Source organism: Abramis brama (genome assembly GCF_963993115.1).
Source record: "Abramis brama genome assembly, chromosome: 20".
Classification (NCBI taxonomy): Eukaryota; Metazoa; Chordata; class Actinopteri; order Cypriniformes; family Leuciscidae; genus Abramis; species Abramis brama.
The window spans coordinates 13,412,554-13,432,956 of record NC_139982.1 but is presented as its reverse complement, the minus strand read 5'-3'; the positions used below and the strand labels follow the sequence as shown (position 1 = coordinate 13,432,956).

Genomic DNA, 20,403 nt, shown 5'->3' with positions numbered 1-20,403 from the left:
CGATTCCTTGAAAGCTTTCTAAGCAGTGTCTGGAACCTGCTTAAGTGCCACTTTTACTTGACAATTTTTAAACCAAATTTATTGTCTAACCCACGAGTCAAAGGTTTTTGGACCATCTGGGCTGTTAAACGAGGTCTGATGTTCCTCAGTGGTAAATGACAAAGACTGATCATTGAAAAACTCTGGCTCTAAATCAGGTTATTTGCCTCCCAGTGAAACCACGGCCCCCAACTTTCCCATGATGGATGAGTGCTGGATCAGAATGGGCAGATGTGAAGGTAATTGCTCTCTGTGGCAGGACAGCTGTCCTTATTATGACAGAGTCAAACCGGCTGCTTTAACCCTCAGGTCTGGATGGATGTCTCAAGGAGAAACTTTACCTGTAGCTTTGCTTTTTTAATAATATAATATAATATAATATAATATAATATAATATAATATAATATAATATAATATAATATAATATAATATAATATAATATAATATAATATAATATAATATAATTAGGGCTGTGCAACGATTAATCGCATCCAAAATAAAAGTTTGTGTTTACATAATATATGTGTGTGTAATGTGTATAATTATTTTGTATATATAAATACACACACATGCATGTATGTATTTAAGAAAAAATGTGTTATTCATGAATCAAATATTTATATTTATATATAATATAAAAAAGATATGGTTACACTTTATTTTAAGGTGTCATTGTTACAGTGTAATTATATATTTAAGTACTGAGTAATATTAAGCAACTACATGCACTTACTATAGGGTTAGGGTAGGATTAGGATTTGGTTGAGGGTTAGTTGCATGTAATTATGCATACTGTTATTACTATGGTAAGTACATGCAACATAAGTAACAAGGACACTGTAAAATAAAGTATTACCAAATATATAAATATATATACAGTATATAGTAAATGCAAATATTTCTCAAATATATACATGCATGTGCATGTATATAAACACTAAACACTCTTTATCATAAAAATAACTCATCAATGTGCTAAAGAGGCCATATTATGCCCTTTACACAGTTTTTATGTAGTTTTTGGGGTCTAATAGAATTGAATTTCATGATTTTTCACATATTCTCCATTGTTGCAGTTCCTCTCTTCCCAGTCTGTCAGTAACGCTCTGTTCAGTTCCTGTCTCTATAAAGCTCCTCCTTCTGAAAAGCACAATGTGCTCTGATTGGTCGGCTGGACCAGTGTGTTACGAATACGATTGGTCAACTGCTACGAGTGTGTTTGGGAAATGTCACTCCCCTTACCATAAATGCTAGTTTCAACACACTACTAGCGCAACTCAACCAGGCCTAGCCACTTTACTTGCGTACAGTGTGCCTTAGGCGGGAATTATTGTGACGTGTTCCTTCCCAGAAGATGCAATGTAGGCGTTTCAGGGAGTTCAGAAATAATTGGCACTGATATAGAGAATAACACCCTCTGGAGTGACTTTGAGTTCTGTAACTTTGCAAATCTTTTTCATGCTCAAACTTCAACATTTCCCACTATAGAAAGTTGAAAAAAGCATAATTGGCCCTCTTTAATGTAGTGAGTTAGCACTTGGATGGAGACGCAGTTTTTGCCGTTTTGGCTCTGTGGTGCAGAATATTGGATTAAAGAAATGAAATTATGATTACTATGATAGTTAAATGCATTAACTGGTCATGTAAATACAGTGCAGCTGTTCTCCAGAGTGAGATACGACCTTCATTAGTTCCTGGATGTTCAAACCCACGGTTTGACGGCTTTGGATAAATTAGTCAAAATATAATATTTTCTGTGTTACTCTAATTCACATAATTATTTAATTTGGCCATAAATTAGACAGTAGCCAAGAGAAGGAGGCTATTAAACTCCATGAGTTTATGTATATTTTATGAAAATAATGGGATGAACGATTGCGAAATTGCCTGTCAACCCTGTAAATTGCACACAAGGCTGATGGGCGCTCATGACAGCCGCAAGTCTCGCAAAGATTATGCAAGATTAAATAATCATGGGGAAAAACCTGATGAGAAAGTGTGTGTGTTCAGCCTCAACGTATTCAGATTTGATGATCTGCACAAAGTAATTGGTGTTGGCACCCAGTGTTTAAAGTACACTTTCTAATGAACGAAAGCATGAATTATGCTGATACACGGAAGTTAGCCAATCATAACAGATCTCTTTTAGATGTAGATGATTTAAAGGGACAGAACAGTGTGTTAAAAGTGTACCATGAGATCAACTGTTCTTATTATTAATAATTTATTGGTGCATTACAAAGAAAAAAAGCTTGTTTTCAGGCTATTTTTTAAATCATAAGGCTTCATTCACTAATGTCCACTTTTCACGATCCAATCCATTCCTAATAGGGGTGTAACGATACCCTTACTTCATGATTCGATCCATATCACGATACTGAACTCACCATACGATATTATTGCGATACTCCAAGACATTTGGTAAAAGGTTAACAAAAAATGTTCTGTTGATTAAAATGCTACATTTGGTTTTACATTGGGTGTTCATCAGAATAATTTTAGACGAACATGTTTGCATTCTGTCACTGACTAGATAAAATAATGTTAGACTTTTTACTGGTAACAGAAGACATTTGGCATCATCAGGACCCATAAATATCCCCCCATTGCTTTATTATACATTATATTCAACATTATATATAGTAGTTTAATGCAGTACTGACACTAAAACTCTGTAAACTTGTACTATCCACAATACATATTGATGCATTTTTGAACTGCAATATATTGTGACACGATATTTTGTTACACCCCTAATTCCTAATGGATAAAATTAAATCCTATCATACTTTTTTGCCTGTTAAAAATCCAGCTTCACCTGAAAATATGTCATATTATCTAAGTGAAACTAGCATTTCATTCATGTTCAATACAAAGGTTCAGAAAGAGTGTCGTGAGAAACAAAATTATAATTTGTTTTGGTGCAAAAAATCTTGACTAACATTACAAGTGGGAAAAAAAATGATTAAATGAATTCAGTACATACAAAAAAGAAAGCAAAATTTAGGCAGCCATTGACATATCTCGCCACGCTTTGTGCACACGTTCCTCTCACACCTCGACTGTCTGTCAGAGTAACGGTAAGGCATGATGGGAAGGAAGTGACCTTTAGCGACGCCGGTGGAATCCTGCAGGGTTAATGGGTTAACTGTGTGTGCTTGGAGAGGCACATACATGAATCATTGTGAATGTCACAATCAAAAAAGTGGCAAGAGCTAGCTGAATATTAGGTGTGTAACGGAAATGTATTCGTCCCGAACCGTCACAGTATGGTAAATAAAGTCAAACGACGAATACAGTCAGTCACAGGCGATCCACACTCCAATCCAGAAGGGGGCGTGCGGTAATGCAACGCTGTTCGCTAACCGCCACAACAGGAAAAAGAGCAGAAGTAAAAGAGAAGATCTATGCACTAATCCAAAACAAGAGTTCAGATGGCACGCAAGAGCTTGCTAGTAGCCTTTACGGCGGGTTTCGAATCACTTACCATGATTTCTTGAAAAAGCATAATATTGAACTTGTCACCGGATGTTGATGAACTCTCACGCGCAAAGAAAACTACAGCGTAGGCTACGCTCAACACATTACTCAAACCAACAAATTTGAAAACAGCCATTGCATCCGCAGCGTATACAGTCAAACCACAATTTATTCAGACACCAGATATCATTTTTTTCTTTCTTTTTTTTTTTTTACTAGTGGGTGCAGGACACTACAGTTAATTTATGTAAGTGAGCATAGCAAAATAAAGTAAACTGTGACATATTATACCCAAAAATTCTTCATACCAGTAAAATTTATAAAAATTTGGGATCAAAAATGATTCAGACACTTTGACCTGACCATGTTTTGCTTATGTGTTTTTTTCTTTAATTGCTAAAGCAACCTTTTTACACCACAGACTGAACAAAATTAAGCAGAAGGATTCTAACAGAAGGATGGACAAAACCAGGGAAATATCAACTGATTTGATACTTGATATTTGGTACTTTTTTATCCCTGTGTGCACCAAACCCATCTTAAGTGTTTGCTGCCAAAAAAGCTAATGTTTTTGTTTCATCTGGCCATAGAACCTGTCCCGTTTGAAGTTCCAGTAGTGTCAGTTACTTTTCTAACGTTCTATGGTCAGATGAAACAAAAACATTAGCTTTTTTGGCAGCAAACACTTAAGATGGGTTTGGTGCACACAGGGATAAAAAGTACCCCATGTGTAAAGTGAAATACTCTGCTGTATCTTTAATGCTGTGGGCCTAATTTTCTGCCAGAGGTCCTGGACATCTTGTTCAGATACATGGAATCACGGATTCAATCAAATACCAACAGATAAAAAATCTAAACCTGACATCCTGTTCTAGAAATCTTATAACGGAGAACAGGATGGAGAGATTCTGTATGGAGGAATGGTCTCTGATCTCTTGTCAGGTGTTCTCCAAACTCATCCGGCATTATAGGAGAAAACTCTGAAATCTTGGAAAAAAGAGGTTGCAAAAAGTATTTAATAAAAGGGGGCAAATAATTGTTCCCAACATGTTTTGGAGAAAAACATTTATTTCATAATGTGATTTTCCCCCCACTTTCAATTCTTTTACTTCAATGAAAGGTTAGATTTTTGCACATTTTTTAAATAAAATATCAAAAGGATTAAAAATGCAGATTTATTTTTTACAGCCATATTTGATCATATTTACCAGGGGGCAAACACTTTTTCACACCACTGTATATATATATATATGATTTATGAATCAGTTCATTGAATGTGCCATGTATGTTGATTATGTAATTATGTATTAGCAGTGTAATAGTACCTTAAATGTAGTTGAACTACTTTAAAATAAATAGCTTGCAGCTTGGCATGCTACATATCAGAGCATGTGAGCGGAGTGGAGCGGTGAGAATCTCCGCTCATCGCTCACGGAACTGTTCACCCCTCCGCTCCCCCGCTCAAAGCTACATCAGGCCGCTCCGCTCATTATCACTCAGCGCTCAACGAGGTTTGCTTCGCCCCCCGCTCAAATCGCCCCCCGCTCGCTCCAAAAAAGGAAAAAAATCTACATGTATATCACTTTTAGCTTAGACCACAGCCTTACCTCCTAAAGAACTAACGAGTAACAACAACATTTTTCAAATAGAAATGTTTTATTTCAAATTACAGGCCTATGTAAGAAGGAATATAGCCTACACAAAAAGTCCTGTAAAATTAAACGAATAAATGGGCCTAATAATATAAATAAAAATTATATAAACAAAAATATGATACATTTTTTAAAAGTAAATTAACTATAAGGCCAGAATTTTGATAAGTTAACTTTTGCGCAACGCGAACGATTAAAATTTAAATTGGCTTCCATACACACAAATAGCTGTAAAATTAAACAAATAAATGGGCCTAATAATATAAATATTATTACGGACGACACAAATTCGGCTAAATAAAACGAACCATTAGGTCTACTTGAATGAAAAAACGAATTTGTTTGAATATTACGCTATATTTAATTTACACTTTGTTACAAGTTACCGTATTCAATTTGCTAACCTTTTGTTTTCTTCCCAGCGTGTTCGCGTAGCTCACGTTCATGTTTTCGAGAGATGTGTCTTTTGAGATTCCAAAATGAATCTTTGCTGACTGAAACCACATCTTGTACCACATTATCATTGTTAGTTAGTTATATTAATAGTACACCTGACCTGTATGACTTCTCATTTTCCCTTTTGAAGTAGCCTACTTTTTGAACTCCATTATTGAGCCGAGTTTTGACTGAAAATAGTCTACTGTTGATGACTGTGCAAGACAGATGGATCCTGGTTTAGGTTTGACTGAGCATGCTTCAGACTCGTGGTGTGAGCGGAGCGAAATTGGAGCGGGAAATATGGAGACGCTCCGTCCTTTTAAAAATGCCGCTCTGCGCTCTGTCCAAGATCCGCCCGCTCCCGCTCCACTCCGCTCACATGCTCTACTACATATTCAAAGTATGAGAGCCAATAGAGGCTTGTTAAAAAGTCTGTAATAATTTGTCTCCTTCCCTTTTTTCTTTTTTTTTTTTACAAAAACAAAGAGATTTTGGTATTTTTTTTACTTTAGTCTTGTCTTTTTTCGTCAACAATATTGCATGTTAATATGGTTGATTGACGGCGTCGTCTCGTCATCATCTCGTCTTTTTGTCTTAGACTTCGGTAATGAAATTAACACTAATTAGAATGCTCCGGTTAAGTGACGTAAAACACATCCTTCTGTCGTGCCATCTTGACGACTGTTCTCGCTTTCATCAGTTTCGCTCTTATTCTCGTGCAATGCCTCGTTTGCTAAACTGAACAGCCAATCAGGGTGATCTCTCTCGCCGGCGGCCAGCGACGCCATTTCTACATGCTGAAGTGGACGTAGATGCAACGTACAAACCCGAACTGTGTTTGGTTGCTTTACATGTCAGCCATACGGTCTCTTCCTACAGTAAGTTGGTGTATTTTGGCCAGAGTAAGTCGTCAAACAGACCTGACTTATGCCAATAACCAAACAACTAGAGTGCAGTGAGTCACTAGCCTCAACGCTATCAGATATAAACATGCCTGTTAGCATTCAGAAGGAGTCCCTGGTGCGCCTGGTGATCAGGAAGGAAGGGACAAGATGCAATTTGTCTTCCAAATGAGTCCCATCTGATAAAAAAAGACCCAATAACACTGACAAACAAGACTGAATCCATTCACCTACTTTCATTTAATTAAAGACGGGATTTGTGGCGGGCCGTATGCGGGATTTCTGTGGGTTTTGTTTCAGCGTGGCGAGTCAGATCAGATATGAAATATTACGTTTTAGAAGCAAACAATAGTCCAGTCAAACAGGGCTTTAGTCAATGAAGTCAAGGTACACTTCACATCCATGAAAAATGACCCATAAAACTCTTTATCCACTGACCCAAAACAACCCTTTCCCTTCATATACGGTTTGATACAGGATAGTACGGGGAATATTTTCATATTTGTGCAGAGACCAAACAACAGCTTCCACCAATCAGGATTCAAGAGCGAGATTATATGTTATGACGGATTCACAAATGACCTCAACACGATAACACCCTTGCGTACTTGCGTACTTCTCACATGAGGTGAGAAATCATCTCTGACACATGGTGTTGACCGAACACCACACTTTGAGGGTGAAACACAGTCATGGTGAGTTTAAGAATTTACTGTGGTTCAAGTAACTTTAGAGGTCACAAACAAATCGTTCAAATGTATTACACTGCAATGGTCAAGACCAGGACCCTGACTCTATGTGAGCTCTAACGATTCATGTGCGGTGAACTGTGAACTTGAGATCTAATATGATGGGTGGATATGAAGTTGTTCGACAGGAAGACAGTTTAAACATTTTGGCTGTAAGACTTTGTCAAAGAAGACATAAAGAAAGACATTTGTTTTAAAATCGTAATGGAATATGTGACCCTGGATCACAAAACCAGTCACATGTCGCACGGGTATATTTGTGGCAATAGCCAACAATACATTGTATGGGTCAAAATGATAGATTTTTCTTTTATGCCAAAAATCATTAGGATGTTAAGTAAAGATCATGTTCCATGAAGATATTTTGTAAATTTCCTACCGTAAATATATAAAACATTTATTTTTGTGAGTGAATGCAGAATAATCGCGAGCATAAGTTGACAACTTTAAAGGCGATTTTCTCAATGTTTCGATTGTTTTGCACCCTCAGATTCCAGATTTACAATAGTTGTATCTCGGCCAAATATTGTCCTATCCTAACAAACCATACATCAATAGAAATATTATTTATTTAGCTTTCAGATGATGTATAAATATCAATTTCAAAAAATGTACCCATGTGACTGGTTTTGTGGTCCAGGGTCACATATGATACTGATGATGTCAAGTTTAATGGTGCATACTACAGTGACTCTTTTTGGACACTGAAGTCACACATAATAATGTAAGAATATCACTGCATGAGATAAAAAAAAATATTTTAAAAAAGTGTCATATTTTAAAGAAAGAGCACAAGAAAAAAGAAAAGAAATTTGTTGTTTTCAAATGGTACAACAAAATGTTTCATTTAATAATTCTTTATGACTAAAAATGTATTATTGTTTTAATATTATTATTGCCTAATTACTACTTGTATTACTTAAAATAGAATAATCTTTTCATAAAATAACATTAAATTAAATTATCATTTACAATATTATATTCATTATTAATAATTATCTAAATATATACTGTCATTTTTAATAATACTTGTTTTAATATTACTATTATGTTTAATTAGTTACTACTATTACTTAAAATTAAATTAAATTATTTCATTAAAGTTATTTTAATAAATTAAACTCATTAACAAATTATCATTTACAATATTATATTCATTATTAATAATTATCCAAATATATACTGTCATTTATAATAATACTTTGACAAAAAAGTCATACTGTTTTAATATTATTATTATGTTTAATTAATTACTACTATTACTTCAAATTAAATTAAATTATTTCATTAAAGCTATTTTATTAAATTAAACTCATGAAATTATCATTTACAATATTATATTAATTATAAATAATTATCTAAATATATACTGTCATTTATAATAATACTTTGACAAAAAAAATGTCATATTGTTTTAATATTACTACTATGTTTAATTAATTACTACTATTACTTCAAATTAAATTAAATTATTTCATTAAAGTTATTTTATTAAATTAAACTCATGAAATTATCATTTACAATATTATATTCATTATAAATAATTATCTAAATATATACTGTCATTTATAATAATACTTTGACAAAAAAAAAATGTCATATTGTTTTAATATTACTACTATGTTTAATTAATTACTACTATTACTTCAAATTCAATTATTTCATTAAAGCTATTTTATTAAATTAAACTCATTAACAAATTATCATTTACAATTTTATATTCATTATAAATAATTATCTAAATATATACTGTCATTTCTAATATTATTTTGGCAAAAATGCATTAAAAGTCGATTTAAAAACATTCTGGGAAAAAGATTTGTTTGCAGACACCAATGCATTTTTATGCTATGCAATTAAATTAATACATTTTTAAACTCGAATTGTCCATTTACATTTAGTCATTTAGCAGACGCTTTTGTCCAAATAATTTTTGGTTCTTCTTTATATAATTAATTATATAAGAATGAACTTATTTAGTATTTAAATTCTTCCATGCTTTAAATTCAGCCCTTTTTTTTTACCATTCATTCTCTCAGGTTTCTCATGATCACAAAAGGTGAATTTCTTTCAAAGAGAGAAAAATACAGTGTTAAACAACTGTCACAAAACTCAAGAAACCTCAAAGTAACACAAATAATCTCTCAGCACAAAATATGAGCCCAAATCTACAAAAGAGCCTCAGAGAAGCACACAAGAAACACAGCGTTTCCCCCAGAACGTGTCTCGCGCGCATGACCTGCTAATCAAAGCTTCGCAGCGAGAATTAATTACAGGTGCGTAGAATCTGTCACTATCAATTCCCCTCCATTCCCGACCCCATCGCACACCGTGTGTACCGTAACACAAACCAGTGCCGCTGCAATCATACCAGTCAAAATGAATCAGTTACAACCAGCAGAGAGGGAAATCTTTCACTGCTGCAAATCCCAGCGCTCCCAAATCTGGGACTCTCATTCACTGCTTAACTGCAGCTTTCATGAGCAGAAGGGGGAGAAATCAATGCAAACCGACCGTTTAGAATTTAATTAAGAGCTATTTTATTGATTATTTGTCTATTTGGGACAGACACTTCTCGCAAAAGAAACCTGATGAAAAGGAAGGAAATAGGAAGACAGAGTGAGAAGTAAGTATATTTGAGAGAAGGCAGCTCTAAACCCCCTCATCTCTTTTTTGGGGAAGATTACAGCACAATACATCTGCCAACCACGCAAAAGAAACGCACTACCGTGACCCAAATACAGCCGTGCTGCGCTCTGATTGGCTGGCGGAGTGCAGCTGAGGGGCGGGGCTTTCCCCTCTCACATCAGCAACTTAATAATTTACCGTTTTATGTAACCGATGAGGTATTCTGGGCTCATCATTTGCCGTATAAGATCGTTTTAACACCCCCTTCCCCGAATCTCCTCAGAGCCGTGAGGATGAGTCGAAATCAGACGCTTCCAAAGTTTCACCGTGACGCATGAGATTACGCAGAGGAACGTCTCCGTTTGCTAATCAAAGCGGCATGAAGCAGAACATGTCAGTGAAGACCCAAACAACCCACAGCATGAGGAGAATCTGCTCCTGTTCCTGAGCTCTGTAAAACACTCCATCAGCAAACACTGCTAAACCACACCGTCAACAACAGAAACGCCCCGAGACAGCTTTATTAAACCGGTGCTTGGAAAGAAGCCGCTGTGTGGAATAAAGGCCCGGATACACTTCAGGCATAAACGAAGAACAAACTAGTCATTCTAAAATAAAGTTCGTTTGGAGTTCGAAACAGCTTGCCAAAGCGAACTTCGGCTCCGGCTGGTGAACTACCATTGGTCCGTGGTGATGATGTCATAGGTAGGCGGGGCTCTGAGGCTCCGCCCTCTTTGACATTGAAATCTTCTCCGGCTCATTTCTTCCGTTCTCCCTCGAGGTCAGACGTCTCCGAACTCAAACACTGGAGAGCTGCTATTGTAGAAACTGAGGTGTAATTCCAAATGAAAGCAACACTAACATTGTCTTTTTATGTTTAATAATGTAAAGCTGATTGGTTTTGAACAATCTATTGTTTAAAGTGCTATATAAATAAACTTGACTTTACTGAAGTGCCGAATTGCAGAGCTCATGCAAACATCCACATGGCTAGAGTTGCCAAAAAGTACCGACTTCGCTACCAAGTTGGTAGTGAAATTTAAAAAATGTGTCACTTTGAGCGCTGGTTGGGACTACACGACATTCCTCCCGGGTTAGTGACATCACTAACCCTAAAATTTACATAAACCCCGCCCCCGGAACACGATTTATAGATTATCATGACAGAATATGCTAATCAATGACTAGAAGATCACTACACATAAGCTACATTCATCAACTAACCATTCAGAAATGTCCTGTTGCTTCAGCATGTTGTCACTTCTTCTAGAGTCTCTCCATTATTGTCTGACTTCACTGCGTGTCTGTGTGAGGTAAAAGGACACAAGCTCTTGTAGCTCCGCCCCCTGTGCTGGGAGCAGCAGCTCATTTGCATTTAAAGGGACAGACACAAAAACGGTGCGTTTTTGCTCACCCTGAAAAAGTGACACCCCTTTAAAAACGGGAGCGGGAACGTTTGAAACGGTCTGTCATATAGGCTACATAACATTATAATGAGAATGTTATAATTGTGTGCTTAGGACATGGATTTTAATGGTGAGATAATTTTTTTTGTAATCAGGCTCTCAAAAATTATATACAAATTTGGATTTAGATTTAGATTTATCAGCCAAATATATTATTTATCGGCTTTCAAATGTAAACAATTATCGGTCTCGGCCAAAATGTTCATATCGGTGTATCCCTAGTATGTTTTGGTTTGTTTGTTTGTATGTTTATTTCTTACAAATTTCATGAATTAGTCAGTCGTAATTTTTTTGCACCAAATGACATTTTACAACTTGAACTAACTCTGCCTTGTCATAAAAAGGTCAAATAATCAGATATTTTAAGAGACTTATTGAACTTGACATGCAGTCATAAGAATATCTATGATATTTCATATGTTGGTTTCTCCACATGACTTTGATTTGCCCGAAACAGGTTATGATAGCGTTATCACTGCCTATTTTTTCTAAGAAACAATAATAAAAATATTATGCTAAACTACTCAATAAGCTACTACTCTTTCTTTGTAAGAATTTCATCATTTAAGTGAGGCTTTTTTCTTCATTATGATATCAGGCCATGTGGTGTGACATGAAATGTAATGTATTTATTATAGATTGCAATTTATATATCAAATTGAAATTATTAAATTAAATACTGATTAAAAAAAAATAGTATAGATTCAAATAAACATAACAGAATAGAGAAAAGTTCAACGTCTTCAGTGTCTTGCACAAGGATGGCTTTTCAAACTAGAAACCTTCTACAGCCTTGATCTTTACCACTACACAACACCACTACACAACTACACAACACCACTGCACAACACCACACCACTACACAACACCACCACACAACACCACCGCACAACACCACACCACTACACAACACCACACCACTACACAACAACACAATGCCACTACAGAACTACACAACACCACTACACAACTACACAACACCACTGCACAACACCACACCACTACACAACACCACCGCACAACACCACACCACTACACAACGTCACACCACTACACAACGTCACAACACAACACAACACCACTACACAACACCACACCACTACACAACAACACAATGCCACTACAGAACTACACAACACCACTACACAACACCACCACACAACACCACCACTACACAACACCACTGCACAACACCACCGCACAACACCACACCACTACACAACACCACACCATTACACCACTACACAACACCATTACACCACACCACTACACAACACCACACCACTACACAACACCACTACACAACACCACTGCACAACACCACCGCACAACACCACCGCACAACACCACACCACTACACAACACCACTACACAACATCACACCACTACACAACAACACTACACAACTACACAACGCTGCTACAGAACTACACAACACCACTACACAACACCACCACACAACACCACCACACAACACCACCACACAAGACCACTACACATCACACTAGGGGTGGGCGATATGACCTAAAATTAATATCACGGTATTTTTCATCTTTTGAACGGTGACGGTATAATATCACGGTATAACTTTTTTTTTTCACCAATAAAGAAATTTTCATTGATTTACTCCTTGATATTTATTCCTTTATAAGCAGTTATATATTACTGTATTCTAAATATAATCAGCCTATGTTTTATCCACAACTTTAAATGCTTTAATTTAGGCTATTTTGTAACAGCGCCACAGTTTAGCGCACCACGTAGAACACTCGGGAACCGCACCTGTGGCTGGCTGCACTGCTGCTTCGTGCTCAGTAAGGAATATAGGTAGTAATCTCTATGTGTCTGTCTGTCCGTTTGCATTTTGATTATTTCGAGAACCGTTCATCCAATCGACTTCACAAGGGAGTGCAGTGTCGCATTTGGTGCAATATAGACAGACACGCGAGACGCGACACGTTCAGAATTAATAGTAAACTACAGAACAGCGCGAGCGGGAAGCGGCGCACCTCACGCGAGCAGGGCGGCTATATTCTCCGAGAACGGACACTGCACTAGTGATATAAAACGCACACAGTCTGTTAATTAAGCAATACTTTTAAGGTAGTCTAATATTTTTCTGACTAACAAATTACTGACACAGTAAAGGGTAGATTTAAATAAAGAAAAACGAAATTTAAATAAAGAAAAACGAAATTTAAATAAAGAAAAAAACGAAATTTAAATACAGAAAAAATGAAATTTAAATAAAGAAAAACGAAATTTAAATAAAGAAAAACGAAATTTAAATAGGCCTAAAGAAAAACTAAATTTAAATAAAGAAAAAACGAAATTTAAATAAAGAAAAACGAAATTTAAATAAAGAAAAAAACGAAATTTAAATACAGAAAAAATGAAATTTAAATAAAGAAAAACGGAATTTAAATAAAGAAAAACGAAATTTAAATAAAGAAAAAACAAAATTTAAATAAAGAAAAACGAAATTTAAATAAAGAAAAAACGAAATTAAGTTTGCCTAAATTAAAAACGAGATTAATTTAGATTGATAATAACGGGTAAAAAGTCTAATACATTTTGTTTATTCTATTTTCCACAATGTCAAAGCAACAGCAGCAATACAAGCTCAGGCATGCACTTCGGTTCATACAAACTCCGCTGTTCTGCGCTCTAGCCAGAGAACACTCTTGTTGCAGGAACACTCAGGCGTCGGTTCTATTTCTAGCATGCACGCGTTTTCCGCGTGGCTCGAGCCGCGCCTGAGACGCGTGTCTCACGCAGGCAGTGTGCAAACTCCAACCTTTTAACATGGGAGCCGAAATAAAAACAGACACCCAACGCAGCTGAGACTCTCACGCCAGCAGCCAGTGTGTCGCCGGCCTTATTCAAGCGCGAATGAGAACCGTTTCGCGGGGGATCCCAGGTGTCAATAAAACAAAAACAAAAACGTTTTTTCGTTGTTGTTTTATAAATGCTCTGACAATTGTTTAATAAATGTTCAATCAAAATGCAAAACATCGCGTCTTTTTTTTTTTTTTTTTTATTTTTTTTTTAGTCGACTAATCATTGTGCAGGACAGGACTTTGGTCGACTAAGCATTTCTTTGGTTGACTACAGCCCTAATGTAAATGCAGCCGTTCAAGGAACATAATTGATTTATTACGGTATTGACGGTATTAGAAAATCCATGTCGTGGCGCAATGTCACACCGGTGATGACTATGACACCGGTGTACCGCCCACCCCTACATCACACCACTACACAACACCACCGCACAACACCACCACTACACAACACCATTACACCACACCATTACACCACTACACAACACCATTACACCACTACACCACACCATTACACCACTACACAACACCATTACACCACTACACAACACCATTACACCACACCATTACACCACTACACAACACCACTACACCACACCAATACACCACTACACAACACCATTACACCACTACACAACACCAGCGCTTCTGATCTCTGCATTCCAAACGACATACTTTATGACATCACATGATACCATCTGTACATTCATAGCGTGAGTCACCAAACAAGTTATGAATACATGCGACTGCGGAGCATCATGGTAAAGATGAGTCATCTCTCCATCTCTCTCTCTCTCTCCATCTCTCTCTCTCTCTCTCTCTCCATCTCTCTCTCTCTCCATCTCTCCATCTCTCCATCTATCTACCTATCTTCCTCTATCTCTCCATCTCTTTATCTCTCCGTCTCTCTGTCTCTCCGTCTCTCCATCTCTCCATCTCTCCATCTCTCCATCTGTCTCTCTACCTATCTACCTATCTTCCTCTATCTCTCCGTCTCTTTATCTCTCCGTCTCTCTATCTCTCCGTCTCTCTATCTCTCCGTCTCTCCATCTCTCTCTCTCTATCTCTCCGTCTCTCCATCTCTCTCTCTCCATCTCTCCATCTCTCTCTCTCCATCTCTCCATCTCTCCATCTCTCCGTCTCTCCATCTCTCCATCTCTATATCTCTCTCTCTCCATCTCTGTCTCTCCATCTATCCGTCTCTCTATCTCTATATCTCTCCATCTCTCTCTCCATCTCTCCATCTCTATATCTCTCTCTCTCCATCTGTCTCTCCATCTATCCGTCTCTCTATCTCTATATCTCTCCATCTCTCCGTCTCTCTATCTCTCCATCTCTCCATCTCTCCGTCTCTCTATCTCTCCATCTCTCCGTCTCTCTATCTCTCCATCTCTCCGTCTCTCCATCTCTCCATCTCTCCGTCTCTCCATCTCTCCATCTCTCTGTTGTGCTGCAGCTGCTTCCTGTGAGTCAGCGACTGAACGAGAGAAACTGAGGCCAGAAGGTGCAGGAGGAGGAAGAAACTTCCTGAGCGTTTCATTCAGAAAACTCTGCAGTGCAGCACGCTCTTACACCCGCGGGCTGGAGTGGAGGAAGAGCAAACGGGTGCGAAAACGATAGCATGCAGCAGGAAGAAGAGTATTAGACCACATCCGAGTGAAGGAGCCGAGCTGCAGAGTTTCAGCCGAGACGCACACCTAGGGAACATCTACAGGCAGTTTCAGACAGCAGACGGTTGTGCTCTTACGAGATATACTTATACAGATGTACTAAAGCTGTGTTGTTTTGGTTAAAATCATAACTAAAGACTATTTCTAACTAGCTCTTCAAATTATACTAAATTCCCCCTTGTATGTATTTGCATGCAAGTTAAATTATTTAACTTACAAATCATTTTTCTATTCATAAAAAAAAAAAAAACATTCAAAATGCAATTCGTACATAAAATAAACTGAATAAACCTTGTCTATGATGACCATTATTTTAATTTCAAAATTAATTATTCTGATATTTTTGGATTAAATTCTCAGGGGAAAAAACATTATGTACTTTGGGATAATCTTTTAATATTATTTAGAAATAGAAAAAATAGCAAAATTGCTTTACTTAAAGGAGAACTTGGTAACTTTTTTAACTTAATAAAACTGTCTAGTATTCATTTGGATGGTTAAACAACCTGTTCTGGTGATATTGGTGACTTTCCCCGCTCCCCCCAGCGTTCTCAGGCGGAAAACCAACCTTGCAACTTGGGGACTACCGTCCCGGCAAGATAGAAATTGGAAGTCTCGTGAGAAGCGAGAACGAGAACGAGCGCGAAACACGAATTGCTTTACGGCAATTCGACATAAACACACACGCATGTATGATGTATTACCAGATTACCAACCTCAGTAGACATAGCTCCACACGATACAGTTGGCTTGCTCCGATCAAAACAAACGCACATGAGCAGCGGTAGAGAGGGGGAGGAGGCCGCCACAAGTGAGTTTTTTACGACCGTGTTGTGAAATATACGCCCCCCCCACAGCTGTAGGGGGAGCTCGTGGGGAAAACATGCGACAACAAAAGGAAAAATCAGCGAAGAAGTGACTAGAGTTCGCTAGAGTTGCCGAGTTCTCCTTTAATACCAGTAAAACAGTTGTTAAAATTTTGTGGTGAAAATCAAGTTTTTAATGTTGTTTATATGTCTATGTGGTGTTTTTAATGCACATTAAGACAAACCATGTGTAAATTCATAAGTCAACACCATTGCTGAGTATTTTCTCCTTAAAACTGCAGTGAAACAAAGACAGTCTCAAAATCACGGTTTGAAATCGCTGGTGTTTCTGACGTCACAAACTACCTTAACCAATCAGATCAACGTGTGATCATCAACAAGTGGATCTCTGTGAGTGAGTGGAGGCGGGGATCATTTGCATATTTGACTTTATATTTGATGTCTTTAACTACCATGTACTTACATCATTTTCTTTTAGGTACAATGTACTTATTGGATACGGGTACTCTCAGAGTCACTACTTTCATAATCACCGCTTCAAACCAAAAATAACTGAACGTAGCAGCTTTATTCCCTGCATTACAAAAATCCTACTTAGAGGATTCATTTTTCCTCTGTATTACGTCATCTTTTAATTACATTTCAGTTTCTGCATGGGGTTTTAGCACTCTCTGAGCAGAGCTCATCAGGTGAGCTGCTCTCATAACAGAGTCTCTTAGAAAAATGACAACTGAAGTCTCGCTTACACACCAAAAATCATCACTTGAGTCGTGGCCTACTGGTTAGCAGTGGTGAGCATGTGGGAAAATGAGTTTGAATCTGGTTTGAGTCATTTCTCGATTCTCTTTCCCATCATTTCCTCTTTTCTGACCACTTTTATATCAATACATGTGGCACAAAGATGTTCAAAACCATAATTTAAGAACTTTTAAGTTTGAAAATAACTTTCCAATAACCTTTGTCCTTTGCTTTAGAGGAAATGTCATATTTTATGTCACATTCTATCCGTATCTACCCTCCCTGACCAACACACACGTTCATCTGCAGCAGTGGTATCAGAGCAAACACACAGGTAAACACAAGCACACAAGCACTCTAATCTTGACGCCACTCTCAGCAAATCCTGACTCCTAATCTGAGGTGCACAGGCCGAGAAACAGCGGCGCTATTTATAGAAACACCATTTCACACACTCTTCCTCGTCACTCCTCTGCTTCGGTCCTGCGAGAAACACTCTTACACACATGCGCAAGCCCATGCTGATCACAAACTTCCCTCTCTCTCCGTCTCTCTCTCTCATGCAGAACTACACCGGGCTCCCAAGGACACTTTGTTCTCTTGGGTTTTAATATCCCCTTTTGTTCTTTTGTCAAGTGTATAAAATAGGCCATTTTGCTCTTATTGAGACTGTTTTTAACTCACCCACATTATGCACTGAATTCTCTAGTACATAATCTCTGACTAAAAATGTGCTTAATTTAAATGAACAAACCCACATACTCAGATGTCTTGTGCTTAGGCATTCAGTCACTGTGATATAGACATTCTGCAACTATATCATATTTGCAATTAATCATATAGTATTATACAGTAATATACCAGGCTTCCAACTTGATCTGGCTGTTTGTGGACAAAAAAAAAACAAAAACACTGCTGCTTAAAGTGAACAAAACAAGACCTAGTAATATCTGGTATAATATCATTTTAATCAGAATGATAGTTAAAAAAAAAAAAAAGTGTTAGAAACTGCTGTTGGCAAACTGATGTCCAGATATGCCACCAGTGACAGCATGACGGAGTGATTTATTCAGACACTATGAACACCCGGAGACTGTCCCCTGCAGAGTGTCCTTGAGCAATACACAAAAACTGGCAGTTTGCATTTGCATTTTGAGCAATTCTCAGTTAGATTTAAAGAAAAACACTCAGAAGTAATTTTGTTCTAAAAGTGTGGGATTCTAAAAAAAAAAAAAAAAAAAATAAAAATAAAAATAAAAAAAATACAACATGTACCTCACACATCGTGTCCTAACCAGACGCGAGTCATGCGACCCAAAGATTCCGGTGACAAGTAATTTGTCTGTCCACACCAGACGTGACACGACTACTAGACACGACAAAATCAATCAAAAATCACAGCCAATCAAAGCAGGTGTGGGCGGAGTCTCTCTGCAAACACCCTGCACTCACAATGTGAGTAAGCACCACCTAATCAAGTACATCATAATCAAATTCATAAACATTACACCATTATTTAAAATACATACCGAGTGACTGAAACTATCTTTGCTACAGACTATACTTGTCTGTTCAGACTGAGTTGACAGTTTTAACATTCTTGTTCCTTTTCATTTATTTTCAATATCTGAGGTAAATTATCCATTGTCGCATTCAGTACGGCTGTAAAGGTCACGATGATATTCAAACTCAAACAGTATTTGAGTTTATCATTGTCATACATTTTATTTTCTTGTCACAGAAACATAGAAACTATCGCCGACACGGCTGGTTAGGACAAAAACTCAGATTAACATGGAAAATATGCCTTTTATCATGTGTCGTGGAGTTGCGTCGCATCTGGTTAGGACATGGTGGTGTAAAGCTATCCAAACAAAACAAATAAAAAAATAAAAAATAAAAAAGCTTGCAACAATGTGTCCCTAAGCTATCCTTTGAGGCCCATCCTATTCAAAATTTTAGGCTACAATGTGTACACTATGCTAGCCTGACTACGTCAGACTTCCTCCTTCCGCTCAATTTCATTTCGCTTCTGTATTCAGTCTGAGACAGCGTCAGAGCTTTCCGTTTTCCTCCGGCCTGAAAACAGCCGGCCAATCAACGAACAGAGGGCGGGCTGAGAGCCGTGACGTAGATGCTGATTGTACCGTGGATGCGTAGATTTACTTCACATAATCTGCAAAAGTCGTTCACAGCCATGTTCACTCCGTTATTTCGCTCGATGGTTTTGTTTTCGCATCATACATGTGTTTACAGTGGAAGTTAGATGCGGCTGAGCCAGCGCAAAACACACGCCATAACCAAACGTTATGTGATTGGCTTACGGGTAATCAATGATTTTAAACTTCAGACAAGCGGAAAAGAAAATGTTTTTCTATTACGGAACTCCAGACTCTCTCTACGAAGCAAAGCGAAGTAGCAGAGTCTGGTATTACCAGGCTAACACTATGCTATGCTATTATATAAAAAATAATTTAGCAACAGTATGTCCCCAAAATTTTATTTGTGGCCCATCCTAACAAAACAAAACAAAACAAAACAAAACAAAACAAAACAAAACAAAACAAAACAAAACAAAACAAAACAAAACAAAACAAAAACAAGTTGAAGCTCCAATCTCCCGCTGAAAAAATCAGTTGGTGCCTCAGTGACTATACTTCGCTCAGAGAAGCTGTCAATATCAGCTGTCAATCTCAGCTGTCAATCATGATGTCACACTCCCATTTCTATAGCATCAAATAACTACCTAAAACCAAACATATTTTAAAAAACTAACATGTGAATTTACATCAGCGTGATAAAAACTACCTAAAATGACAGAAATCATCGTTTGAAAAAATGTATTTAAACAAAACAAAACAAAAAACAAAACACAAAAAACAAAACAAAACATAAAAAGGGTAGCTAGCAACAATGTGTCCCTAAGCGATCCCTTTGTGACTCACCACGTTCAACCAAAACAAAACAACAAATA

The 20,403-nt window shown here is 37.2% G+C and overlaps 1 protein-coding gene across 7 annotated transcripts in view; it reads right to left on the bottom strand.

Moving 5' to 3' along the window:
* brsk2a (BR serine/threonine kinase 2a) overlaps positions 1-20,403 on the bottom strand; it is a 213,189-nt gene that overhangs the window by 139,435 nt on the left and 53,351 nt on the right. The window lies entirely within an intron of this gene.